Source organism: Bufo bufo, chromosome 1, assembly GCF_905171765.1.
Source record: "Bufo bufo chromosome 1, aBufBuf1.1, whole genome shotgun sequence".
Taxonomy (NCBI): Eukaryota; Metazoa; Chordata; class Amphibia; order Anura; family Bufonidae; genus Bufo; species Bufo bufo.
In genome coordinates, this window is record NC_053389.1 from 20,790,367 (window position 1) to 20,816,640 (window position 26,274).

At 48.5% G+C, this 26,274-nt stretch overlaps 1 protein-coding gene across 3 annotated transcripts in view; it reads left to right on the top strand.

Annotated features, from left to right (window-relative positions):
- The window catches only part of LOC120992210 (B-cell receptor CD22-like), a 371,322-nt gene that overhangs the window by 167,819 nt on the left and 177,229 nt on the right, over positions 1-26,274 (top strand). The window contains exon 2 of one of the 3 annotated variants that reach the window (XM_040421049.1): positions 8,730-8,781. The exons of the other annotated variants lie outside the window; for them this stretch is intronic. The gene's annotated coding sequence lies outside the window, so the exon portion shown is untranslated. The remainder of the gene's footprint in view (positions 1-8,729; positions 8,782-26,274) is intronic. 3 annotated transcript variants of the gene reach the window in all.

Here is a 26,274-nt window from a genome sequence, read left to right on the forward strand (position 1 = left end):
TGACAGCTTACTGGCATCATGTATAAAGTCATATGCCGGTAGGCAAGTTGTTAAACATAATGTCTTCATTCAGATCTCAGCTCATTCAGGTGTTAGGAGTGCAGTGGGAGATTCTACTAAGTGATTGATGACTATTGCTATCAGTGGCGACTCTAGGAACAATATATAGGAGGGGCACATAAGATACCACAGTCAAAAATGGGGGGGCACTAATAATTTTCACCACTGAAAAAACTAAATAAGTACTGTATATATAAATAAGATTACAAAATATGAGAGTATTGCGGTCTGCAGGGATACCTTTTTATTGTACTAACCTAATAATTTAAAGTCAAGCTTTCAAGAGTTTTCCTTTCTTCCTCGGTTTTGCTTCAGACCTGAGAAAGAGAGAAACACTCTCAAAAACGTTTCTTTATAGTTTAAAGCAGTTTCTGCAAACACCAGGGCTGTGTGAATAATCCCATATGGTAAACAGTCACTAAAGACCAATGAACATGCGCTCACAGGATTACTCACAGAAGGGGGAAGAGTTTGGAGAAGGGAACAATCTAGGACAACATAATTGAAAAGGAAAGTGAGTTGAATTGGAGAATTTTTTTCAAATCAGCTGTTGTTCTATATTGTTCACTTCCCCAAACTCTTCACCCTTTTGTGAAATAACCCTGTGGGTGTTGTTGGTGTGTGCATCTAATACTACTTACCACGTAGCAATTTTACACAGCGGCCACTTCCTACCTACTTAAAAGTTAAAATTAGACATTAAACTAAACTTACCAAGGAGCTATTCAGTCGTCTGCTGTGCTGTCCTCTGCTTGCTTCCACTGATTCTTTCCCCTACTTTAAGTCTCTCCTCAGTGTGCAGGCGCACTGTTATGGGGGATCTGTGGATGACACTGTTATGGGGGATCTGTGGAGGACACACTGTTATGGGGGAATCTGTGGATGACACTGTTATGGGGGATCTGTGGATGGCACTGTTATGGGGGATCTGTGGATGACACACTGTTATGGGGGATCTGTGGATGACACTGTTATGGGGGATCTGTGGAGGACACACTGTTATGGGGGAATCTGTGGATGACACTGTTATGGGGGATCTGTGGATGGCACTGTTATGGGGGATCTGTGGATGACACACTGTTATGGGGGATCTTTGGAGGACACACTGTTATGGGGGATCTGTGGAGGACACACTGTTATGGGGGATCTGTGGAGGACACACTGTTATGGGGGATCTGTGGAGGACACACTGCTATGGGGGATCTGTGGATGACACCGTAGCAATTTTTTCCCACACTGCCCCCACAATAGTAATTGTCACCCACACTGCCCCCACAGTAGTAATTGTCCCCCACACTGCCCCCACAGTAGTAATTGTCCCCCACACTGCCCCCACAGTAGTAATTGTCCCCCACACTTCCCCCACAGTAGTAATTGTCCCTCACACTGCCCCCACAGTAGAAATTGTCCCCCACACTGACCCCACAGTAGTAATTGTCCCTCACACTGACCCCACAGTAGTAATTGTCCCTCACACTGACCCCACAGTAGTAATTGTCCCTCACACTGCCCTCACAGTAGTAATTGTCCCTCACACTGACCCCACAGTAGTAATTGTCCCTCACACTGACCCCACTGTAGTAATTGTCCCTCACACTGACCCCACAGTAGTAATTGTCCCTCACACTGCCCTCACAGTAGTAATTGTCCCTCACACTGACCCCACAGTAGTAATTGTCCCTCACACTGACCCCACAGTAGTAATTGTCCCTCACACTGACCCCACAGTAGTAATTGTCCCTCACACTGACCCCACTGTAGTAATTGTCCCTCACACTGACCCCACAGTAGTAATTGTCCCTCACACTGCCCTCACAGTAGTAATTGTCCCTCACACTGACCCCACAGTAGTAATTGTCCCTCACACTGACCCCACAGTAGTAATTGTCCCTCACACTGACCCCACAGTAGTAATTGTCCCTCACACTGCCCTCACAGTAGTAATTTTATAACAAGACACGGAGGCTTCATATTGCTTAAACCTTTCTTTACTTCTACCATAGCAGCAAAGAGAAAAAAGGTATACAAATGGAAACCATAGTAACAGACTCCTCCCCCTTATCCCAGTATATCCCTCCTTGTCTGCCTGGGCTCTTCCTCTTTCTTTGCTGCTACCAGGCAGATAAGTACTCTCCAGCTCTGTGGCGTTTGCTCAGAGTCTGGTATATATATATTTGCTTTGTTCAGTAGTTTTATCCTTCAGATTGTTGGGGTAGATTTTCAGATTTTTACTGTCATATATATATTTATATTGTCTGGTGTATATATATTTTTCCCTTCAGGTATTTGTGTCTCAGTGCTCCGTTCTGCTTAGAGAATTCTGCCCTCTCTAACGGTTCTTGCGGCTCCTCCGCCCCACAGGCGTTGTCCGCTCCCCATCCAGTTACCTTGCGTCCCCTGTTCCCTCAGTCTGCGGCGCCATTGCGCGCGCTTTCTCCTTCTTCTTCCTCTCCTTCCCCGCCCGAAGTCTCGCGAGATCGAGATTTCGGGCGCCTTTTTTCCTGATTCGGCTGTTGCTGACGGCGAGATCTCGCGAGATTTCGCCGTCTCTGTGAGTCTTCCCGCTCTGAGCACACCGGTCATTAGCGCTCTGCACAGATTATCTTCCTTGTGGCTATTTGCATTCCTCTGGCCCTTGTAAGTTATTCATTATATCTCCGCTTATATATCATCTATTATTCCTCCCATGGTTGTCTCTACATGCACTCTCTTTCTTTTTCTTTTAGTGCTATTCCTGCTACTTCCGGCTGGGGTGACTAACTCCTGCCGTTCTCCAATACTATGTCTCTCAGAAAAAATTCCATTGCCTCTGGGGCCCCTAGTGAATCCCCCCATGTAGATCAGGGCTCCCCTATTCAGGATAGGAGGTCCGAGGTTATGCACCCGGACGACCATGATGTGGCACTGCAGAGATCTATATCTAATGCAATCATAACCGCCATGGGTTCAATGTCCTCTGCATTGACCCAGTCTATATCTCAAGCCCTTATGGCGCGTCCTATTACGGCTGCCCAGGGCTCGGTCCTGCCTCCAGGGCCATTACCTATTGCAACACCTCAGATTGATGGGCCATCCCCATCCCAGGATATCGCGCATTGTTCGCGGAAACGAGCTTGCACCCGCCAGGCAGAAAAAACGCGGGCATGGAAGACTGCCAGGTCTCTACCTGAGCCTATGTCAGACTCTGATAGAGAGTCGGAGGAGGAAACTCCTGAAAATGTCTATGATTTGACGGATGAGGTGGAGGACGATTTGGCGGATATCGCTATGGATCCGGCACTTAATGCATGCCCGGAAACCCCGTTATTACACCAGGGGTCAGCAGAGGATCTCTTGTTGGATCCGTCTGGGGAACCATTGTTTAACCCCGATGAGCTGCACCATCCCCGCTCTGCGGAATGGATGCCCGCCACGCATGTGGCACAGTATATGGAGGCTCGCATACGCAATCCGCTTAGTAAGGAATCGCGTAATAAGCTACGAGCAGAGTGCCCTCGTCCTTTGATTCCACACAAAGTGTGTGAGACGCCATCAGTGGATCCAAAGATGGTCCAATTTTTTTCGAAGACGGGTTTTAACCCCCGTAAAGGGCTGGACGCGGCCTTGAAGGCAGTCCAAGACAAACTACTGGACATTACAGGTCCTTTAGCAAAAATTTTCGATTTGGCTGAGTCCGCTAAAGCGACAGGTAGTCAGGTAAACCCTGAAGAATTGAGAGCTTGGGCCCAGAGGGCCATATGCGTGCTGGTAATGTCAATGCCTCGCTCGCCATTGAAAGGCGGAAAGCGATACTAATTAAGATTGAGCCTAAACTCTCTAACTTGGCCTTGACTGAAGCGGGCAAAGATGCCCAGGGGTTGCTCTTTGGCGACTCTTTTGTTAAAGAATTAGGAAAATACGTAGGAGCCTTTACGGCTCTTGATAAAGCCCAGACTTCGATGCGTCGAGTCTTTCAAGGGCGTTTTTCCAACAGGGCCGGCAGTTCAAGGGGCCGACTGTCCGGCCGGTCCAATTTTCATACCCGGGGCTCCGGTAGAGGCTCCTTTAATTATAGAGCATCCCTCCAGGATCAGAGACACCAGCCATCCTTTTTTCCATCACGAGGCACTCCCTTCCGGTCACGAGGTTTCAGAGGACATCCAGGCTCCCGTCGACCATTTGGTAAGTTATATTCTTCGTCCTCCACCTTTTTTAGACCATTTAGTCGGAGGCAGACTCCGATTCTTTTCTCATGTGTGGCCAGGCATAACCTCAGACCAATGGGTCCTTTCTACTGTGCAGGGGTTCACGATAGATCTGATTTCAGATCCAAGTTCCATCCCGACCCCCCCTGCGATACCACTGTCCAAATCAGCACGATCCCTATTTCAGAGAGAAATGTGGGACCTTCTACAAAAAGGCGCGATCGAACGCGCACCAGAGAATCAAAGGGGTGTAATCAGCAGTATATTTCTGGTGCAAAAGAAAGGGGGCCAGATGCGCCCGGTGATCCATCTGAAAGCCCTAAACGCTTTTGTGCAATATCGACATTTCAAGATGGAGGGCATCCATCTTTTGAGGGATCTGCTCCTTCCAGGAGATTGATTGGCCAAGATAGATCTCAAAGACGCCTATCTCACGGTCCCAGTGTCTCCCTCTTCCAGAGACCTGCTACGGTTCCTATGGAACGGTCAGACCTGGCGCTTCACCTGCCTTCCGTTTGGCCTGTCCTCCGCCCCCTGGTGCTTTACCAAGATCATGCGCCCTGTGGTGGCTTGGCTTCGCGGCAGGGGTGTTCGTCTAATCGTCTACCTGGACGATATGTTGATCATGGCCCAATCACATACTCTCCTAATGAGGCACCTCCACCTGACGGTGTCTCTCGTTTCCAATCTGGGGTTCATCGTCAACCAGGAAAAGTCTTGTCTAACCCCTTCCAGGTCATTAGAGTTCCTGGGGTTCCAGGTGAACTCGGTCGAGTTAACCCTCAGTCTTCCCCTCTCAAAAATCAAGACCATCCGCAAGGAACTGAAACATGTCCTGCGTCTGCCTCAGATGTCGTTGCGACACTTAGCTAGGATTATCGGTCTTCTGGCCTCCTCGATCCAGGCCATCTTTCCAGCCCCCCTCCATTATCGGGCATTACAGCGCCTCAAAATTGCTCACCTTCGGACGGGGGCCTCTTACGCAGATTTTGTCACATTAGACGCAGAGACGAAGGACGAAATGAGATGGTGGATCCACAACCTGTCTGTCTGGAATGGCAGAGCAATTGTGGGTCCCCAACCGGATCTGATCATAGAATCCGATGCGAGCCTGCACGGATGGGGAGCACATTGCGGTGGTGTTTCCACAGGCGGTCCATGGTCTCAAGTAGAATCCCGTCTTCACATCAACGCCCTGGAGCTTCTAGCAGGGTCGTTTGCCATTCGCAGTTTTTCCAATGGTGTGGTCAGCTCAGCCATCAGACTCCGCATGGACAACATATCAGCGGTCAGGTATGTCAATTGTATGGGTGGAACACGGTCAGTGGTTCTGACCCATTTAGCGAAGGATTTCTGGGAGTTTTGTCTCGACAGGAACATTTCTGTGGTGGCCGAATACCTTCCAGGCCTTCACAATACCCTAGCGGACTGGAGTTCGCGCTACATCTCGGACTCCAGCGACTGGAAGTTAGACGAGACGGTTTTTTCTGCTATTTCTTCTCTATGGGGTCCCTTTTCAGTCGACCTGTTCGCTTCCCGTTTGAATACCCAACTGCCCAGGTTTTTCAGCTGGAGGCCGGATTCCTTGGCGGAGGCTGTAGACGCTCTACTTCAACATTGGGGAGGCGCGTTGATGTACGCTTTCCCTCCCTTCTCGCTCATCCCACGGGTACTCCTTCAAGTTCGTCAGCAGTTGGCGACCCTGGTTCTGATTGTGCCTTTTTGGAGAACCCAGTCCTGGTTCCCTCAAATCCTGGAACTTCTGGTGGATTTTCCGCTTCTCCTTCCCAATCAGTTGTCACTACTCCTAGGGCCTACAGGAGAATTTCATCCACTCCTACAAGAAGGATCGCTACGTCTCCTAGCTTGCAAGATCTCAGGAGTCCAGAGGGAGAACAACTAGGTTCTTATTGGACTGCGCTTGGGCGCCCGGGACGAGACGGGCTTATTGAGCCGCCTGGGGTTCTTGGTCTCGCTGGTGCGTCGAGCGGACTTTGGATCCCGTTGAGGCTCCTGTAAATTCCATTTTGGCCTTTTTATCCTCACTTTTTGAGGCAGGGAAGGCTTACCGCACCATCAATGTCTTTAGGTCAGCAATTTCCTCCAGACATAACGGATTCAAGGGACGTCCAGCGGGTCAACACCCCCTGGTCTGTCGTTTACTAAAAGGTTCACGTTTGGCCCGACCACCTCGGCCACGGTTTTCGTCAACCTGGGATGTGTCTGATGTCTTAACATTTTTAATCAATTGGCCCTCTAATGATTATTTGTCATTACGTCAGTTATCGGCCAAATTAGTCACTTTATTCTGTTTAATCTCCTGTAAGAGAGTTTCAGATGTGCGGGCTTTGGATTGGGACGCTAGATCCTTCACCCCGGAGGGGGTCCACTTTAACATTTCCCGGCGCACAAAAACCAGTATCCGGTCGGTCTCTTACCCCCGTTTTCCGGATTCACCACAACTTTGTCCGGTGGCGTGTTTACGCGAATATGAAGATAGAACCCGTCCATTGCGGTCTCTTTCTCTTCCCCACTTATTCATTTCTTTTCGCAGCCCTTTTGCTCCAGTTGCCAGCGTTACATTATCTCGCTGGGTTAAGTGGGTTCTCTCCCTTTCCGGTATTGATACGTCTATCTTCACGGCACATTCGGTTCGCAGTGCGGCAGCTACTTCCTTGACAATATCTGGAGCGCGCTTGGAAGATGTTATGAGATTAGCGGATTGGTCCAGGTCTTCCACTTTCCGTGAGTTTTATTTCAGACCGGCATCACATGCTTTTGATTCTTTAGTGGCTCAGCTTTAAACAAGCAATATGAAGCCTCCGTGTCTTGTTATAAAATTACAGGATTTTACTAAAGTATGACGTAAAGTCATGATTTTATTAAAGACACGGAGGCGAGTATTGCCCTCCCTGGACCCACCCTTTGGGGATTGAAGTAAGTATGTAATGTTGTTTTACCCTATGATCAGGATATTAAAGTTGTCAGTATTTTTACTATAAGTGAATCCTATGTTTTTCTAATGCACTGGATTATGCTCTTAGAAGGCTTTTCTCTTTATATCCTTTTTTCCTAGGTTGAGAGACTTACGGTTTCTTGCTTTTGAGTTACACAGTTCCGGTCCGGTCGGATGTCCGGTTGTTGCGGTCCAAGCCGACAAGTTCGAGAGGTTTTTCGTTTCCAGTTGTTTCGGCGTCCGTCGTTCCGGTTGAACAGCGCTGGTTGAGACGCAAAGAAAGAGGAAGAGCCCAGGCAGACAAGGAGGGATATACTGGGATAAGGGGGAGGAGTCTGTTACTATGGTTTCCATTTGTATACCTTTTTTCTCTTTGCTGCTATGGTAGAAGTAAAGAAAGGTTTAAGCAATACTCGCCTCCGTGTCTTTAATAAAATCATGACTTTACGTCATACTTTAGTAAAATCCTGTAATTGTCCCTCACACTGCCCCCACAGTAGAAATTGTCCCCCACACTGCCCCCACAGTAGTAATTGTCCCCCACAGTAGTAATTGTCCCCCACACTGCCCCCACAGTAGTAATTGTCCCTCACACTGACCCCACAGTAGTAATTGTCCCTCACACTGACCCCACAGTAGTAATTGTCCCCCACACTGCCCCCACAGTAGTAATTGTCCCTCACACTGACCCCACAGTAGTAATTGTCCCCCACACTGCCCCCACAGTAGTAATTGTCCCCCACACTGCCAGTGCCCCGACAGTGATGTATTAATTGTCCCCCACACTGCCAGTGCCCCCACAGTGATGTATTAATTGTCCCCCACACTCCCCCCATGAATAGTTTGCTCCCCATGTAGAAATTTGCCCCCCTACTGTCCCTTCTGTCCCTTCAGTAATATGATCCAAAACTTACCTTTTGACCCAGACTCCTGGCTCTTACTGGACTCGGTACTAGACACGCGCGCACGTCCCGCACAGGCACACAATGACGTCATCACGCCCACTTGCGGCGGGATTTTACTACCGCATAGGTTTAGGCCTAGTTGGCCTGAAGCCTATAGCGGTGATCGGCAGGGCAGGAAACTATGTACTGCCATGCCCCGCCGTACTTTTTTTTACAGGGGAATCAGCGGGCGGGGGGGGGGAGAATAACCTAGGGGGGGCTATTGCCCCCCTTGCCCCCCTGTAGCGGCGCCTATGATGGCTATATGCACAATTATACCACTTATAGCACTGTGCATAGTTGACAGTTGTCATGTTTTGCTGATGCTATGTGATGCTCTACTTAGTGTATTGCACTGCCCTTAGTGTCATGTTCACTTTATTATCAATGTGGTGGATGCATGTAAATGTAATGTATGTGAATTCTGTATGTACACTGTTGTTTTATGGCATTGGTGCTGACTTCTTGCCGAGTCTCATCATATGTAGGAGCGTACTAATTTGTGCCCTGTACTAAGACCCTGTAAACAGAGCCAAAAATAAGTAATAAGCATAATGATTACAACTAAATGTTGTTGTTTTTTAGCTCTGTATATACAAAAGAAGAGAGGGCATCTCATGAGGGTGGTGTCACTGGTGTAAATACTTCAAATAACATACTTTCCTGGTTGACTGTAGATGTGGGCCTTAATATGTTAAAAAAAGTAAAAGTGAACAAGACCCCAGGTCCAGATGGATAACACCCTAGAGTTCTAAAGGAGCTCAGTTCAGTTATTGTTTTGCCTCAGTTCATAATATTTACAGATTCCTTAACCCCTTCAGGACCGGGCTCATTTTCACCTTAAGGACCAGGCCATTTTTTGGAAATCTGACCAGTGTCACTTTAAGTGCTAATAACTTTAAAACGCTTTGACTTATCCAGGCCATTCTGAGATTGTTTTTTCGTCACATATTGTACTTCATGACACTGGTAAAATGAAGTCAAAAAAATAATTTTTTTTGCACAAAAAAATACCTAATTTACCAAAAATTTGGAAAAATTTGCAAATTTCAAAGTTTCAGTTTCTCTACTTCTGTAATACATAGTAATACCCCAAAAAATTGTGATGACTTTACATTCCCCATATGTCTACTTCATGCTTGAATTGTTTTGGGAATGATATTTTATTTTTTGGGGATGTTATAAGGCTTAGAAGTTTAGAAGCAAATCTTGAAATTTTTCCGAAATTTACAAAAACTCAATTTTTAGGGACCAGTTCAGGTCTGAAGTCACTTTGCGAGGCTTACATAATAGAAACCACCCGAAAATGACCCCATCTAAGAAACTACACCCCTCAAGGTATTCAAAACTGATTTTGCATACATTGTTAACCCTTTAGGTGTTGCACAAAAGTTATTGGCAAATGGGGAGGAAATTTGAGAATTTCATTTTTTTGTCTAATTTTTCATTTTAACCCATTTTTTTCACTAACAAAGCAAGGGTTAACAGCCAAACAAGACTGTATCTTTATTTCCCTGACTCTGCCGTTTACAGAAACACCCAATATGTGGCCGTAAACTACTGTACGGCCACACAGCGGGGCGTAGAGTGAAAGGTGCGCCGTTTGGTTTTTGGAAGGCTGATTTTTATGGACTGGTTTATTTACACCATGTCCCATTTGAAGCCCCCTGATGCACCCCTAGAGTAGAAACTCCCTAAAAGTGACCCCACCTAAGAAACTACACCCCTCAAGGTATTCAAAACTGATTTTATATACGTCATTAACCCTTTAGGTGTTGCACAAGAGTTATTGGCAAATGGAGATGAAATTTGAGAATTTCATTTCTTTGCCTAATTTTCAATTTTAACCCATTTTTTTCCACTAACAAAGCAAGGGTTAACAGCCAAACAAGACTGTATCTTTATTGCCCTGACTCTGATGTTCACAGAAACACCCCATATGTGGCCGTAAACTACTGTATGGCCACACAGCGGGGCATAGAGTGAAAGGTGCGCCGTTTGGTTTCTGGAGGGCTAATTTTGCTGGACTGTTTTTTTTACACCATGTCCCATTTGAAGCCCCCCTGATGCACCCCCAGAGTAGAAACTCCATAAAAGTTACCCCATCTAAGAAACTACACCCCTCAAGGTATTCAAAACTGATTTTACAAACTTTGTTAACCCTTTAGGTGTTGCACAAGATTTAATGGAAAATAGAGACACAATTTCAAAATTTCACATTTTTGGCAGATTTTCCATTTTAATATTTTTTTTCCAGTTACAAAGCAAGGGTTAACAGCCAAACAAAACTCATTATTTATGGCCCTGATTCTGTAGTTTACAGAAGCACCCCATATGTGGTCGTAAACCGCTGTACGGGCACACGGCAGGGCGCAGAAGGAAAGGAATGCCATACGGTTTTTGGAAGGCAGGTTTTGCTGGACTGTTTTTTTTGACACCATGTCCCATTTGAAGCCCCCCTGATGCACCCCTAGAGTAGAAACTCCAAAAAAGGGATGCCATCTAATAAACTACACCCCTAAAGGTATTCAAAACTGATTTTATAAACGTTGTTAACCCTTTAGGTGTTCCACAAGAATAAATGGAAAATAGAGATTAAATTTCAAAATTTCACTTTTTCGGCAGATTTTCCATTTTAATATTTTTTTTCCAGTAACAAAGCAAGGGTTAACAGCCAAACAAAACTCTTTATTTATGGCCCTCATTCTGTAGTTTACAGAAACACCCCATATGTGGTCGTAAACTGCTGTATGGCCACACGGCAGGGCGCAGAAGGAAAGGAACACCATATGGTTTCTGGAAGGCAGATTTTGCTGGATTGTTTTTAGACACCATGTCCCATTTAAAGCCCCCTGATGCACCCCTAGGTTAGAAACTCCAAAAAAGTGGCCCCATTTTGGAAACTACGGGATATGGTGGCAGTTTTGTTGGTACTATTTTAGGGTACATATGATTTTTGGTTGCTCTATATTACACTTTTTTGTGAGGCAAAGTAACAAAAAATAGAAATTCAGAAATTTCATCTCCATTTGCCATTAACTCTTGTGGAACACTTAAAGGGTTAACAAAGTTTGTAAAATCAGTTTTGAATACCTTGAGGGGTGTAGTTTCCAAAATGGGGTCATTTTTTGGAGTTTATACTCTAGGGGTGCATCGGGGGGGGCTTCAAATGGGACATGGTGTCAAAAAAACGGTCCAGCAAAAACTGCCTTCCAAAAACCATATGGCGCTCCTTTCCTTCTGCGCCCTGCCGTGTGGCCATACAGCAGTTTACGACCACATATGGGGTATTTCTATAAACTAAAGAATCAGGGCAATAAATATTGAGTTTTGTTTGGCTGTTAACCCTTGCTTTGTTATGGGAAAAAATGAATTAAAATGGAAAATTTGCCAAAAAATAGCTGTTTTGGCACTGTTTTTATTTTTTATTATTTACAACGTTCATCTGACAGGTTAGATCATGTGCTATTTTTATAGAGCAGGTTTTTACGGACGTGACGATACCTAATATGTATACTTTTTTATTTATTTAGGTTTTACACAATAATATCATTTTTGACACAAAAAAAAAACATGTTTTAGTGTCTCCATAGTCTGAGAGCCATAGTTTTTTCAGTTTTTTGGCGATTGTCTCAGGTTGGGTATCATTTTTGCGGGATGAGATGACGGTTAGATTGGCACTATTTTGGGGTGCACATGACTTTTTGATCGCTTGCTATTACACTTTTTGTGATGTAAGGTAACAAAAAAATAGCTTTTTTGACACTGTTTTTATTTAATTTTTTTTACAGTGTTCACCTGAGGGGTTAGGTCATGTGGTATTTTTATAGATCAGGTTCTTACGGACATGGCAATACCTAATATGTCTACCTTTATATAATTTATCAGGGTTTTACACAATAATATTTTTGAAACAAACAAAAAATCATGTTTTAGTATCTCCATAGTCTGAGACCCATAGTTTTTTTATTTTTTGGGCCATTGTCTCATGTAAGGGCTCATTTTTTGCGGGATGAGGTGACGGTTTGATTGGTACTTTTTTGGCGTACATGCAACTTTTTTGATCACTTCTATTACCTTTTTTGGGAAGTAAGGTGGGCAAAATTTCAATTTCTTATAGTTTTTATTTTTTTATTTTTATGGCGTTCACCGTGCGGGGAAAGTAACATGACCGTTTTATAGATCAGGTCGTTACGGACGCGGCGATACCTAATATGTGTAGTGTATTTTATTTTTTTATTTTTATTCAGTGATAAATGTGTTTTTTTGAAACTTTACTTTTTTCACTTTTTTTAACTTTTTTTTTTGACCCAGACCCACTTGGTTCTTGAAGATCCAGTGGGTCTGATGTCTGTATAGTACAGTACAGAACAATATATATTGTACTGTACTGTATTTTACACTTGTCTGAACAGATCTATGCCTTTTAGCATAGATCTGTTCAGCACCATGGACAGCAGGATGCCTGAGAGGCGTCCTGTTGCCATGGGAACCTTCCCCGTCTGCCCAGTACTGGTCAGAACTGCGCAGACGGGGAAGGGTAAGCACAGGGCTGAGGGGGGCTCTCTGGGGGCTCTCTCCCTCTCCCATCGGGGGGCTGCAAAGGCACAGCGGCCCCCCGATGGGAGAGGGAGGGAGCTCCCTGCGCTGTTAACCTTTTCCATACAGCGGTCCATACGGACTGCTGTATGGAAAGGGTTAAACGGCTGACATCGCATCGCAGATGTCAGCCGTTTATACCAGGGTGCCAGCAATGTGCTGGCACCCTGGTATACCCACTAGACACCAACGATCATTGAAAGGGAGGCGGGCGGGGGATCGCGATCCCGCCTGCCGCACCGCCCGCCTCCCGCAGCTTACCGCACCTCCCGCACTGCCTGCGACACCCCCCCTGCACCACCCGCCCACATAACATCATTCAGGGGTGCAGGGGGGGTGAAACATCTTTATTTTGGACATACTAAAGTTTCTGATCCCCGCGGTCAGGGACCGCGGGGATCAGAAACCGCACAAAGCGCTACAAACCGCAGGTCTGAATTGACCTGCGGTTTGCAGCGATCGCCGACATGGGGGGGTCACAGGACCCCCCTCGACATTGACCTAAGGTGCCCGGCTGTGTGTGACAGCCGGGATCTCAGCGCTGTCACCATGTCTGCAGACATGGTGACAGTTTATTCCATGACGTGTATACTCATCATGGCGCGCTAAGTAGCAGTGCTCCATGACGAGTATACTCGTCATAGGTCGGGAAGATTTTCACACTTTCTCCTTCTCTGATCGCTTCCCTGACAGGAATTGGGGCGATCAGAGAAGGAGAAGCACATAGTCCCTCCCTAACCCCCCCTTACCTGCCCCGATGCGCTGCGATTGGTCCCTCTGCAGTAATGGACCAATCGCAGCGATCGCGGGCGGGTCAGAGCTCCAATACAGCTCCTGCCGGCTTCTCTGGTTGCCTAGCAACCCCAGCACGCCGGCTTCACTGGAGCTTCAGCGCTTCGCTCCCTGCGCTGACAGTGAAACCCGATCACGTACATGCACGTGGGGATGCGGTGAGGCACCACATTCCCCCACGTACATGTACGTGATGTTGCGTGAAGGGGTTAATAACAGCATTATACCAAGGGACTGGCGCAAGGCGAATGTGGTGCCCATTTTCAAAAAGGTGGTAGGTCTTCACCGGGGAATTATAGACCAGTAAGCTTAACCTCCATTGTGGAAAAAATGATTGAGGGCCTTCTATGGGACTACATACAGGATTATGTAAGGGTAAATAATAAGTAATGATGAGTAGTGTTGAGCGAACAGTTCGAGCATAGTTCGGGTCCGTACCGAATTTTGGGGTGTTCGTGACACGGACCCGAACCCGAACTTTTTCGTAAAAGTTCGGGTTCGGGTTCGTCGTTCGGCATGTATTTTGGCGCATTTTGAAAGGCTGCAAAGCAGCCAATCAACATGCATCATACTACTTGCCCTAAGATGCCATCGCAGCCATGCCTACTATTGGCAAGGCTGTGATTGGCCAAGTGCAGCATGTGACTCAGCCTCTTTATAAGCTTGTGCGCACGTCGGGACGTGCTCACTCCCGATGTGAATAGAACAGGGATAGACGCAGCTGATGCTAGGGCGAGAATAGGCAGGGATAATTGAATAACTGGAAGCAAATTTCTCTCCTCCACCTGTGATTCATCTGAACAACTGCAGCTGAGCTGCTTTTTTGATAGGGATTGGCTATTTTTAGAGTGGCCAGAGTGATTTTTCCATCCACATGTACCTGGGCTGATCGCCGGCCGCCATTTTGCGACTTGTAGTGCTGCAGCAGAAGCTGCCACAGTGTGCATTCCAAAGCTCCAAACAAGTCAGACATCTACACCTGGGATTCAGACCAATAGCGATTTAGCAGCACAGTCCAAGGCTATTTTTTTTAAAGGTTGTGCAGACCATTTTGTGGCACATGTTACTGGGCTGATAGGCGGCGGCCATCTTGGGACTAGTGCTGCAGCACAATCTCTCCCAACGTCCATTAATCACTTGTAATAGTGGTCTGTGCCATAGAAATCCTACATCAGGGACTTGGGTGTGCTTGTGTCACCCCTACTAATACCAGTCCACCTGTAATCCATACAGTGAAAAGCCATAAAGTATTCCAGTGAGGGAATTTTTTTTTTATTTAAAAAAGGCCAAGTTAGTTTATCTGGGGTTCAATATACTAGATACAGTTAGGCCTGCGTTTCATACATCTGGAATTAGCAAACTAATGTGCTGGGGTTGGGAAAACATATATGTACCCATACTAGAATCTGTCAAAGAAAGCGGTACTCACATATAACAGTCATTCCATCTGTAATCCATACAGTCAAAAGACTGAAAGTATTCCAGTGAGGGGATTTTTTTTATTTAAAAAAGGCCAAGTTAGTTTATCTGGCGTTCAATATACTAGATACAGTTAGGCCTGCGTTTCATACATCTGGAATTAGCAAACTAATGTGCTGGGGTTGGGAAAACATATATGTACCCATACTAGAATCTGTCAAAGAAAGCGGTACTCACATATAACAGTCATTCCATCTGTAATCCATACAGTCAAAAGACTGAAAGTATTCCAGTGAGGGGATTTTGCTTATAAAAAATAATATATTTCATTGTGGTGCGAGTTGAATCGCAACAATGAAGAAAAATACTATTAAGGGACGAGGACGCGGTCGTGGTGGTGTCCGTGGAGCCTCTGTTGCTGGTAGAGGACGTGGCCGTTCGGCCCCAGGCGCACACAGTAGGGAACGAACTCCCTCAACTAGCCGGCAGAATGTACCGCAATATCTCATGGGGCCCAATGCCGCTCTTAGGATGGTAAGGCCTGAGCAGGTACAGGCATTAATCGATTGGGTGGCCGACAGTGCTTCCAGCACGTTCACCACATGGTCTTCCACCCAGTCTTCTGCGGAAAGCGCACAGGTGGCACCTGAAAACCAAGCCCATCAGTCTGTCACATCACCCCCAAGCATATCAGGGAAACGGTCTGAGCCACAAGTTATGCAGCAGTCTCTTCTTCTGTTTGAAGACTCTGCTTCCAGGGTTTCCCAGGGGCGTCCACCTAGCCCTTCCCCAGTGGAGGAAGACATACCATGCACTGACGCACAACCACTTATGTCTCCAGATGAAGAGGACATGGGAATACCACCACAGCAGAGTCACCGACTCTCTGATGATGACGAAACACAGGTGCCCACTGCCGCGTCTTTTTGCAGTGTGCAGACTGAACAGGAGGAGGTCAGGGAGGGAGACTGGGTGGAAGACGATGCAGAGGACGATGAGGTCTTAGACCCCACATGGACTGAAGGTCGTGGCGATGACTTTCACAGTTCAGAGGAAGAGGTAGTGGTGAGACCGAGACAACAGCGAAGCCAAAGAGGGAGCAGGGGGCCAAAGCAGACGAGCCGCCGCCCCCAGAGTTCGCCTGCTACTGGACATCGCCAACAGGGACCCAGCCCCACAAAGGCAGCTTCAAAGAGTTCCCTGGCATGGCACTTCTTTAAACAATGTCCTACCGACAAGACCCGAGTGACTTGCACGCTCTGCCATCAGAGCCTGAGGCGAGGCATTAACGTTCTGAACCTCAGCACAACCTGCATGACCAGGCATCTACATGCAAAGCATGAACTGCAGTGGGGTACACACCTTAAAAACCAGGCACTCGCTGAGGCTCCCCCTGCTCCCTCTACCGCTGCTGCCTCGGCTTCCGCCTCGAGAGGAATGTTGCCACCTGCCGAGCAGCAAACAGAGGATGTGCCACCGACACCACCACCACCGCCACCGTCAACTAGCGTCTCCACTATATCACACAGCAGCGTTCAGCTCTCAATATCTCAAACCTTAGAGAGGAAGCGCAAATTCCCCCCGAGTCACCCTCGAGCCCTTGGCCTGAACGCCAGCATTTCTAAACTGCTGGCCTTTGAAATGCTGTCATTCCGGCTGGTGGACACAGACAGCTTCAAACAGCTGATGGCCATGGCTGTCCCGCAGTATGTGGTTCCCAGCCGCCACTACTTCTCCAAGACAGCCGTGCCTTCCCTGCACATGCAAGTGTCCGATAAAATCAAGTGTGCACTGCGCAACGCCATTTGTGGCAAGGTCCACCTAACCACAGATACGTGGACCAGTAAGCACGGCCAGGGACGCTATATCTCACTAACTGCACACTGGATGAATGTAGTGGCGGCTGGGCCCCCGGCGGACAGTTCCTTGGCGCACGTCCTTCCGCCCCCTAGGATCGCAGGGCATCATTCTCTGCCTCCTGTAGCCTCCTCCTCCTACTCGGCTTCCTCCTCCAATGCTTCCACCAGCTCATCCGGTCAGCCACACACCTTCACCACCAACTTCAGCACAGCCCGGGGTAAACGTCAGCAGGCCATTCTGAAACTCATATGTTTGGGGGACAGGGCCCACAGCGCAAAGGAGTTGTGGCGGGGTATTGAACAACAGACCGACGAGTGGTTTCTGCCGGTGGGCCTCAAGCCAGGCCTGGTGGTATGCGATAATGGGCGAAATCTCGTGGCAGCTCTGGGACTAGCCGGTTTGACGCACATCCCTTGCCTGGCGCATGTGCTGAACTTGGTGGTGCAGAGGTTCATTCACCACTACCCCAACATGTCAGAGCTGCTGCATAAAGTGCGGGCCGTGTGTGCGCGCTTCCGCCGTTCACATCCTGCCGCTGCTCGCCTGTCTGCGCTACAGCGGAACTTCGGCCTTCCCGCTCACCGCCTCATATGCGACGTGCCCACCCGGTGGAACTCCACCTTGCACATGCTGGAGAGACTGTGCGAGCAGCAGCAGGCCATAGTGGAGTTTCAGCTGCAGCACGCTCGCGTCAGTCGTACTGCCGAACAGCACCACTTCACCACCAATGATTGGGCCTCCATGCGAGACCTGTGTGCCCTGCTGCACTGTTTCGAGTACTCCACCAACATGGCCAGTGGCGATGACACTGTTATCAGCGTTACAATACCACTTCTATGTCTCCTTGAGAAAACACTTAGGGCAATGATGTTAGAGGAGGTGGCCCAGGTGGAGGAGGAGGAGGAGGATGAGGGCTCGTTTCTAACACTTTCGGGCCAGTCTGTTCGAAGTGGCTCAGAGGGAGGTTTGTTTAAGCAGCAGAGGACAGGTTCACAAGTCGCCAGCCAAGGCACTGTACTGGAGGACGAGGAGGATGAGGAGGAGGAGGTGGAGGGGGACGAGGATGACGCAAGTTCACAGCGGGGTGGCAGCCCAGGCCCATCACTGGTGCGTGGCTGGGGGGATACGGTGGACGATGACGATACGCCTCCCACAGAGGACAGCTTGTCCTTACCCATGGGTAGCCTGGCCCACATGAGCGAATATATGCTCCAATGCCTGCGCAACGACAGCAGAGTTGCCCACGTTTTAACGTGTGCAGACTACTGGGTGGCCACCCTGCTGGATCCCCGGTATAAAGACAATGTGCCCACTTTAATTCCTGAACTGGAGCGCGACCGTAAGATGCGCGAGTACAAGCGCACGCTGATAGAGGCGCTCTTGAGAGCATTCTCACATGTCACAGGGGAACAGGTGGAAGGTGAAGGCAGAGGAGTGGCAAGAGGTCGCCAACGCAGCTGTGTCACGGCCAGCTCATCTGAGGGCAGGGTTAGCATGGCAGAAATGTGGAAAAGTTTTGTCTCCACGCCACAGCTATCTGCACCGACACCTGATACGGAACGTGTTAGCAGGAGGCAGCATTTCACTAACATGGTTGAACAGTATGTCTGCACACCCCTCCACATCCTGACGGATGGTTCGGCCCCATTCAACTACTGGGTTTCGAAATTGTCCACGTGGCCAGAGTTAGCATGTTATGCCTTGGAGGTGCTTTCCTGCCCGGCGGCCAGCGTTTTATCTGAACGCGTATTCAGCACGGCAGGGGGCGTCATTACTGACAAGCGCAGCCGCCTTTCCACAGCCAACGTGGACAAGCTGACCTTCATAAAGATGAACCAGGCATGGATCCCACAGGACCTGTCCCTCCCTTGTGCAGAGTAGTCCTTATTAACTGCCTAAAACATGTCTTGTTGTGCTACGGGCCACTTCTTTATTTGATACAAATTTTATGAAACCCACAGTTGAATGAAACTCTTCTCTGTCTGGGCGCCGGGGCCTAACCAGATGAAAGTGGCCGGTTAAACTAACGGGTGACATGAAGCCATAACCTCTGCCATGCTACCTCTGTCTTCTGTCTGGGTGCTGAGGCCTAAGTCAAATAAAGCGGTCTTCTGCTGTACTGGGGGATATGAAGCTAATCTCTGACCTCTCTCCTCTGTCTGGGTCCAAAGGCCTAAATCACTGAAAGAGGCCTTCTCCTGTGGTGTGTGATATGATGCCAGAATATGTGCTGTGGGGCCTCTCTCCTCTTCCTGGGTGCAGGGGTCAAATAAACTAAATTATGGCCTACTCCTGTGGTGGTTGATATGATGCCTGATTCTCTGATGTGGAACCTCTCTCCTCTGTTTGGGTGAAGGGGTCAAAGTAACTAAATGGTGGCTTCTCCTGTGGTGGCTGATATGATGCCAGAATATGTGCTGTGGTGCCTCTCTCCTCTTCCTGGGTGCAGGGGTCAAAGTAACTAAATGGTGGCTTCTCCTGTGGTGGCTGATATGATGCCAGAATATGTGCTGTGGGGCCTCTCTCCTCTTCCTGGGTGCAGGGGTCAAAGTAACTCAATGGTGGCTTCTCCTGTGGTGGCTGATATGATGCCAGAATATGTGCTGTGGTGCCTCTCTCCTCTGTCTGGGTCCAAAGGCCTAAATCACTGAAAGAGGCCTTCTCCTGTGGTGTGTGATATGATGCCTGAATATGTGCTGTGGTGCCTCTCTCCTCTTCCTGGGTGCGGGGGTCAAAGTAACTCAATGGTGGCTTCTCCTGTGGTGGCTGATATGATGCCAGAATATGTGCTGTGGGGCCTCTCTCCTCTTCCTGGGTGCAGGGGTCAAAGTAACTCAATGGTGGCTTCTCCTGTGCTGATTGATATAAAGCTGATGGTTGTGCCATCTGACATGGTTGCCAGGGTCTGATTCAATGGGGGCCTACTCCTGTGGTGGGTGATCTAAATGCCTGATTCTCTGCTGTGTAACCTCTCTCCTCCGTCTGGGTGTAGGGGTCAAAGTCTTTCAAAGTCGCCTTCTCCTGTGCTGATTGATATGAAGCTGATGGTTGTGCCATCTGACATGGTTGCCGGGGTCCCATTAAATTGTGGCCTACTCCTGTGGTGGTTGATATGATGCCTGATTCTCTGATGTGGAACCTCTCTCCTCTGTTTGGGTGAAGGGGTCAAAGTAACTAAATGGTGGCTTCTCCTGTGGTGGCTGATATGATGCCAGAATATGTGCTGTGGTGCCTCTCTCCTCTTCCTGGGTGCAGGGGTCAAAGTAACTAAATGGTGGCTTCTCCTGTGGTGGCTGATATGATGCCAGAATATGTGCTGTGGGGCCTCTCTCCTCTTCCTGGGTGCAGGGGTCAAAGTAACTCAATGGTGGCTTCTCCTGTGGTGGCTGATATGATGCCAGAATATGTGCTGTGGGGCCTCTCTCCTCTTCCTGGGTGCAGGGGTCAAAGTAACTCAATGGTGGCTTCTCCTGTGGTGGCTGATATGATGCCAGAATATGTGCTGTGGTGCCTCTCTCCTCTGTCTGGGTCCAAAGGCCTAAATCACTGAAAGAGGCCTTCTCCTGTGGTGTGTGATATGATGCCTGAATATGTGCTGTGGTGCCTCTCTCCTCTTCCTGTGTGCGGGGGTCAAAGTAACTCAATGGTGGCTTCTCCTGTGGTGGCTGATATGATGCCAGAATATGTGCTGTGGTGCCTCTCTCCTCTTCCTGGGTGCGGGGGTCAAAGTAACTCAATGGTGGCTTCTCCTGTGGTGGCTGATATGATGCCAGAATATGTGCTGTGGGGCCTCTCTCCTCTTCCTGGGTGCAGGGGTCAAAGTAACTCAATGGTGGCTTCTCCTGTGGTGGTTAGTATGATGCCAGAATATGTGCTGTGGGGCCTCTCTCCTCTTCCTGGGTGCAGGGGTCAAAGTAACTCAATGGTGGCTTCTCCTGTGGTGGCTGATATGATGCCAGAATATGTGCTGTGGTGCCTCTCTCCTCTTCCTGGGTGCAGGGGTCAAAGTAACTCAATGGTGGCTTCTCCTGTGGTGGTTAGTATGATGCCAGAATATGTGCTGTGGGGCCTCTCTCCTCTTCCTGGGTGCGGGGGTCAAAGTAACTCAATGGTGGCTTCTCCTGTGGTGGCTGATATGATGCCAGAATATGTGCTGTGGTGCCTATCTCCTCTTCCTGGGTGCGGGGGTCAAAGTAACTCAACGGTGGCTTCTCCTGTGGTGGCTGATATTATGCCAGAATATGTGCTGTGGGGCCTCTCTCCTCTTCCTGGGTGCAGGGGTCAAAGTAACTCAATGGTGGCTTCTCCTGTGGTGGCTGATATGATGCCAGAATATGTGCTGTGGTGCCTCTCTCCTCTTCCTGGGTGCGGGGGTCAAAGTAACTCAATGGTGGCTTCTCCTGTGGTGGCTGATATGATGCCAGAATATGTGCTGTGGGGCCTCTCTCCTCTTCCTGGGTGCAGGGGTCAAAGTAACTCAATGGTGGCTTCTCCTGTGGTGGTTAGTATGATGCCAGAATATGTGCTGTGGGGCCTCTCTCCTCTTCCTGGGTGCAGGGGTCAAAGTAACTCAATGGTGGCTTCTCCTGTGGTGGTTAGTATGATGCCAGAATATGTGCTGTGGGGCCTCTCTCCTCTTCCTGGGTGCAGGGGTCAAAGTAACTCAATGGTGGCTTCTCCTGTGGTGGCTGATATGATGCCAGAATATGTGCTGTGGTGCCTCTCTCCTCTTCCTGGGTGCAGGGGTCAAAGTAACTAAATGGTGGCTTCTCCTGTGGTGGCTGATATGATGCCAGAATATGTGCTGTGGGGCCTCTCTCCTCTTCCTGGGTGCAGGGGTCAAAGTAACTCAATGGTGGCTTCTCCTGTGGTGGCTGATATGATGCCAGAATATGTGCTGTGGTGCCTCTCTCCTCTGTCTGGGTCCAAAGGCCTAAATCACTGAAAGAGGCCTTCTCCTGTGGTGTGTGATATGATGCCTGAATATGTGCTGTGGTGCCTCTCTCCTCTTCCTGGGTGCGGGGGTCAAAGTAACTCAATGGTGGCTTCTCCTGTGGTGGCTGATATGATGCCAGAATATGTGCTGTGGTGCCTCTCTCCTCTTCCTGGGTGCAGGGGTCAAAGTAACTAAATGGTGGCTTCTCCTGTGGTGGCTGATATGATGCCAGAATATGTGCTGTGGGGCCTCTCTCCTCTTCCTGGGTGCAGGGGTCAAAGTAACTCAATGGTGGCTTCTCCTGTGGTGGCTGATATGATGCCAGAATATGTGCTGTGGTGCCTCTCTCCTCTGTCTGGGTCCAAAGGCCTAAATCACTGAAAGAGGCCTTCTCCTGTGGTGTGTGATATGATGCTTGAATATGTGCTGTGGTGCCTCTCTCCTCTTCCTGGGTGCGGGGGTCAAAGTAACTCAATGGTGGCTTCTCCTGTGGTGGCTGATATGATGCCAGAATATGTGCTGTGGTGCCTCTCTCCTCTTCCTGGGTGCAGGGGTCAAAGTAACTCAATGGTGGCTTCTCCTGTGGTGGCTGATATGATGCCAGAATATGTGCTGTGGTGCCTCTCTCCTCTTCCTGGGTCCAAAGGCCTAAATCACTGAAAGAGGCCTTCTCCTGTGGTGTGTGATATGATGCCTGAATATGTGCTGTGGGGCCTCTCTCCTCTTCCTGGGTGCAGGGGTCAAAGTAACTCAATGGTGGCTTCTCCTGTGGTGGTTAGTATGATGCCAGAATATGTGCTGTGGGGCCTCTCTCCTCTTCCTGGGTGCAGGGGTCAAAGTAACTCAATGGTGGCTTCTCCTGTGGTGGCTGATATGATGCCAGAATATGTGCTGTGGTGCCTCTCTCCTCTTCCTGGGTGCAGGGGTCAAAGTAACTAAATGGTTGCTTCTCCTGTGGTGGCTGATATGATGCCAGAATATGTGCTGTGGGGCCTCTCTCCTCTTCCTGGGTGCAGGGGTCAAAGTAACTCAATGGTGGCTTCTCCTGTGGTGGCTGATATGATGCCAGAATATGTGCTGTGGTGCCTCTCTCCTCTGTCTGGGTCCAAAGGCCTAAATCACTGAAAGAGGCCTTCTCCTGTGGTTTGTGATATGATGCCTGAATATGTGCTGTGGTGCCTCTCTCCTCTTCCTGGGTGCGGGGGTCAAAGTAACTCAATGGTGGCTTCTCCTGTGGTGGCTGATATGATGCCAGAATATGTGCTGTGGTGCCTCTCTCCTCTTCCTGGGTGCGGGGGTCAAAGTAACTCAATGGTGGCTTCTCCTGTGGTGGCTGATATGATGCCAGAATATGTGCTGTGGTGCCTCTCTCCTCTTCCTGGGTGCAGGGGTCAAAGTAACTAAATGGTGGCTTCTCCTGTGGTGGTTGATATGATGCCTGATTCTCTGCTGTGAAACCTCTCTCCTCCATCTGGGTGTAGGGGTCAAAGTCTTTCAAAGTCGCCTTCTCCTGTGCTGATTGATATAAAGCTGATGGTTGTGCCATCTGACATGGTTGCCAGGGTCTGATTCAATGGGGGCCTACCCCTGTGGTGGGTGATCTAAATGCCTGATTCTCTGCTGTGAAACCTCTCTCCTCCGTCTGGGTGTAGGGGTCAAAGTCTTTCAAAGTCGCCTTCTCCTGTGCTGATTGATATGAAGCTGATGGTTGTGCCATCTGACATGGTTGCCGGGGTCCCATTAAATTGGGGCCTACTCCTGTGGTGGGTGATCTAAATGCCTGATTCTCTGCTTTGAAACCTCTCTCCTCCGTCCGGGTAAACGGGGTCAAAGTCTGTCAAAGTCGCCTTCTCCTGTGCTGATTGATATAAAGCTTATGCTTGTGCCATCTGACATGGTTGCCGGGGTCTGATTCAATGGTGGCCTACTCCTGTGGTGGGTGATCTAAATGCCTGATTCTCTGCTGTGTAACCTCTCTCCTCCGTCTGGGTGTAGGGGTCAAAGTAACTAAATGGTGGCCTACTCCTGTGGTGGGTGATATGATGCCTGGTTCTCTGCTGTGGGACCTCTCTCCTTTGTCTGGGTGCTGTGGTCAAAATAATAGTAAGTGACCTTCTCCATTGGTGGGTGACTTGAAGCCTGATTCTGTGCTATGGGACCTCACTCCAATTAATATTGTTTAATTTTTATTTATTTTATGTTAACTCATCATTTCCCTATCTACATTTGTTTGCAGGGGATTTAACTACATTTTGCTGCCTTTTGCAGCCCTCTAGCCCTTTCCGGGTGTGTTTTACAGCCTTTTTAGTGCCCAAAAGTTCGGGTCCCCATTGACTTCTATGGGGTTCGGGTTCGGGATGAAGTTCGGGTCGAGTTCGGATCCCGAACCCGAACATTTTTCGAAAGTTCGGCCGAACTCGTCGAACCCGAACATCCAGGTGTTCGCTCAACTCTAATGATGAGCGAACCCGAACTTTGAGAGTTTGCGCACCAGAACTCAAACACGGACTTTGTCACGGTTGTTCGGTGTTCCGATGCTGAATAAAGGTTGTTGAAAGGCTGCAGCGCAGTCAACAAGATTTTAAGCTGTGGGCACTTGAAAGCTATCAATGTCATGCCTAGTATTGGCATGGTAGTGATTGGCCGGCGCATCACTTGACTTGTCCTGTATAAATGCCAGACCACATGTGGCACCGCCATTCTGCTCTAACTAGTGTAGGGACAGGACCAGAGGCGTAACTAGAGTTCTATGGGCCCCGGGACAAACTTTGAATTGGGCCCCCCGACACCCCTGGTCAGACACAGGGGACTGGCATGGCAGTAAATACTTTATAGGGGCCTGGCCTCGGGGGCAAAATCATGAAATATATACAGAGTGGGCAAATAATTTAATATAAACACAGGGGACAAATGTAATATATACAGAGGGGGCAAAATGGATATATATGCAGGGGGAAAATGCAGGGGCGTAACGATCGCGGTTGCACCCTCTGCGACTGCGATCGTTATGCCTCTGCCTTTATATATACCCATTTTGCCCCCTCTGTATATATAACATTTGTCCACTGCGTATATATTTCATTTTTTGCCCGCTCTGTATATATTTCATTTTTTTCACTTTGCCCCTATATATGTCATGATTTGGCCGGGCCTCTATGAAGGATTTGCTGCCATGCCAGCCCCCTGTGTATTGTCACTGTGCCGCACTGCCAGGTGCCCCTCTGTGAGTTATGAAGCTAGCGGTGTGTGCACATTTACACACCTTCTCTGAAGAGACTGCTCCACTCCCGTCATCTGGCGTGCGCCGTGGGCCCGCGTGATCCAGCGAAAACACAGCAAGAAAGCAGCGCCGGATTGGTGGTGGCGGGCTGGGGGTGGGGCACGATCTGACTGGCCATTATTAAAGTAAGATTCAATTTTTTTAAATCATTTGCGGTGGGGCTGCGGCGACCGAGATCATTAGCACTTGCAAGGGGGGCCCTCTGGACCCCCCTGGATTAGGGGCCCAGTCGCAACTGCGACCGATGCGACCCCTATAGTTGCGCCACTGGACAAGACGCAGCTGAAGTGAGGGACAGCGTTATGCTGTTAGTCTGTCTGATAATTCTGTAGGTGACCTATAACTATTTTTTGGGGTGCAATTCTCCTCCTTTGCACCTGTGACCAGTGAATCTAAAGTGAATAACTTTAAAACACTTTAACTTATCCAGGCCATTCTGAGAATGTTATACCGGGTGTAGAGGGAAAGGAGCGCCGTATGGTTTTCGGAAGGCAGATTTTGTTGGACTGGTTTATTTACACCATGTCCCATTTGAAGCCCCCCTGATGCACCCCTAGAGTAGAAACTCCATAAAGTGACCGCATCTAAGAAACTACACCCCTCAAGGTATTCAAAACTGATTTTACTAACTTTTGTTAACCCTTTAAGTGTTCCACAAGAGTTATTGGCAAATGGAGATGAAATTTAAGAATTTAAATATTTTGGCAAATTTTCCATTTTAATCAATTTTTTCCAGTAACAAAGCAAGGGTTAACAGTAGAGTTGAGCGAACCCGAACTGTAAAGTTCGTGTTTGTACCGAACTTTAGGGTTTTCGGCACCCGGACCCGAACCTGAACATTTACGTAAAAGTTTGGGTTCGGTGTTCGGCGATTTTTATGGCGCTTTTTGAAAGGCTGCAAACCAGCCAATCAACAAGCGTCATACTACTTGCCCCAAAAGGCCATCACAGCCATGACTACTATTGGCATGGCTGTGATTGGCCAACTGCAGCATGTGATCCAGCCTCTATTTAAGCTGGAGTCACGTAGCGCCGCCCGTCACTCTGCTCGGATTAGTGTAGGGAGAGGCTGCAGCTGCTGTGAGGGAGAGATCAGGGAGCGATCTTATCAAGAACTGGTTTATGTACTCAGCAATCTACAGAAAAAGTGTTATGTGGGTGCAGTGCACAATTTTTTTAAGCCTGCCCTGAGCCAACTACTGCTGAAAACGTACTTTTTTTTCTTCAGTTAGTCAATATCAATA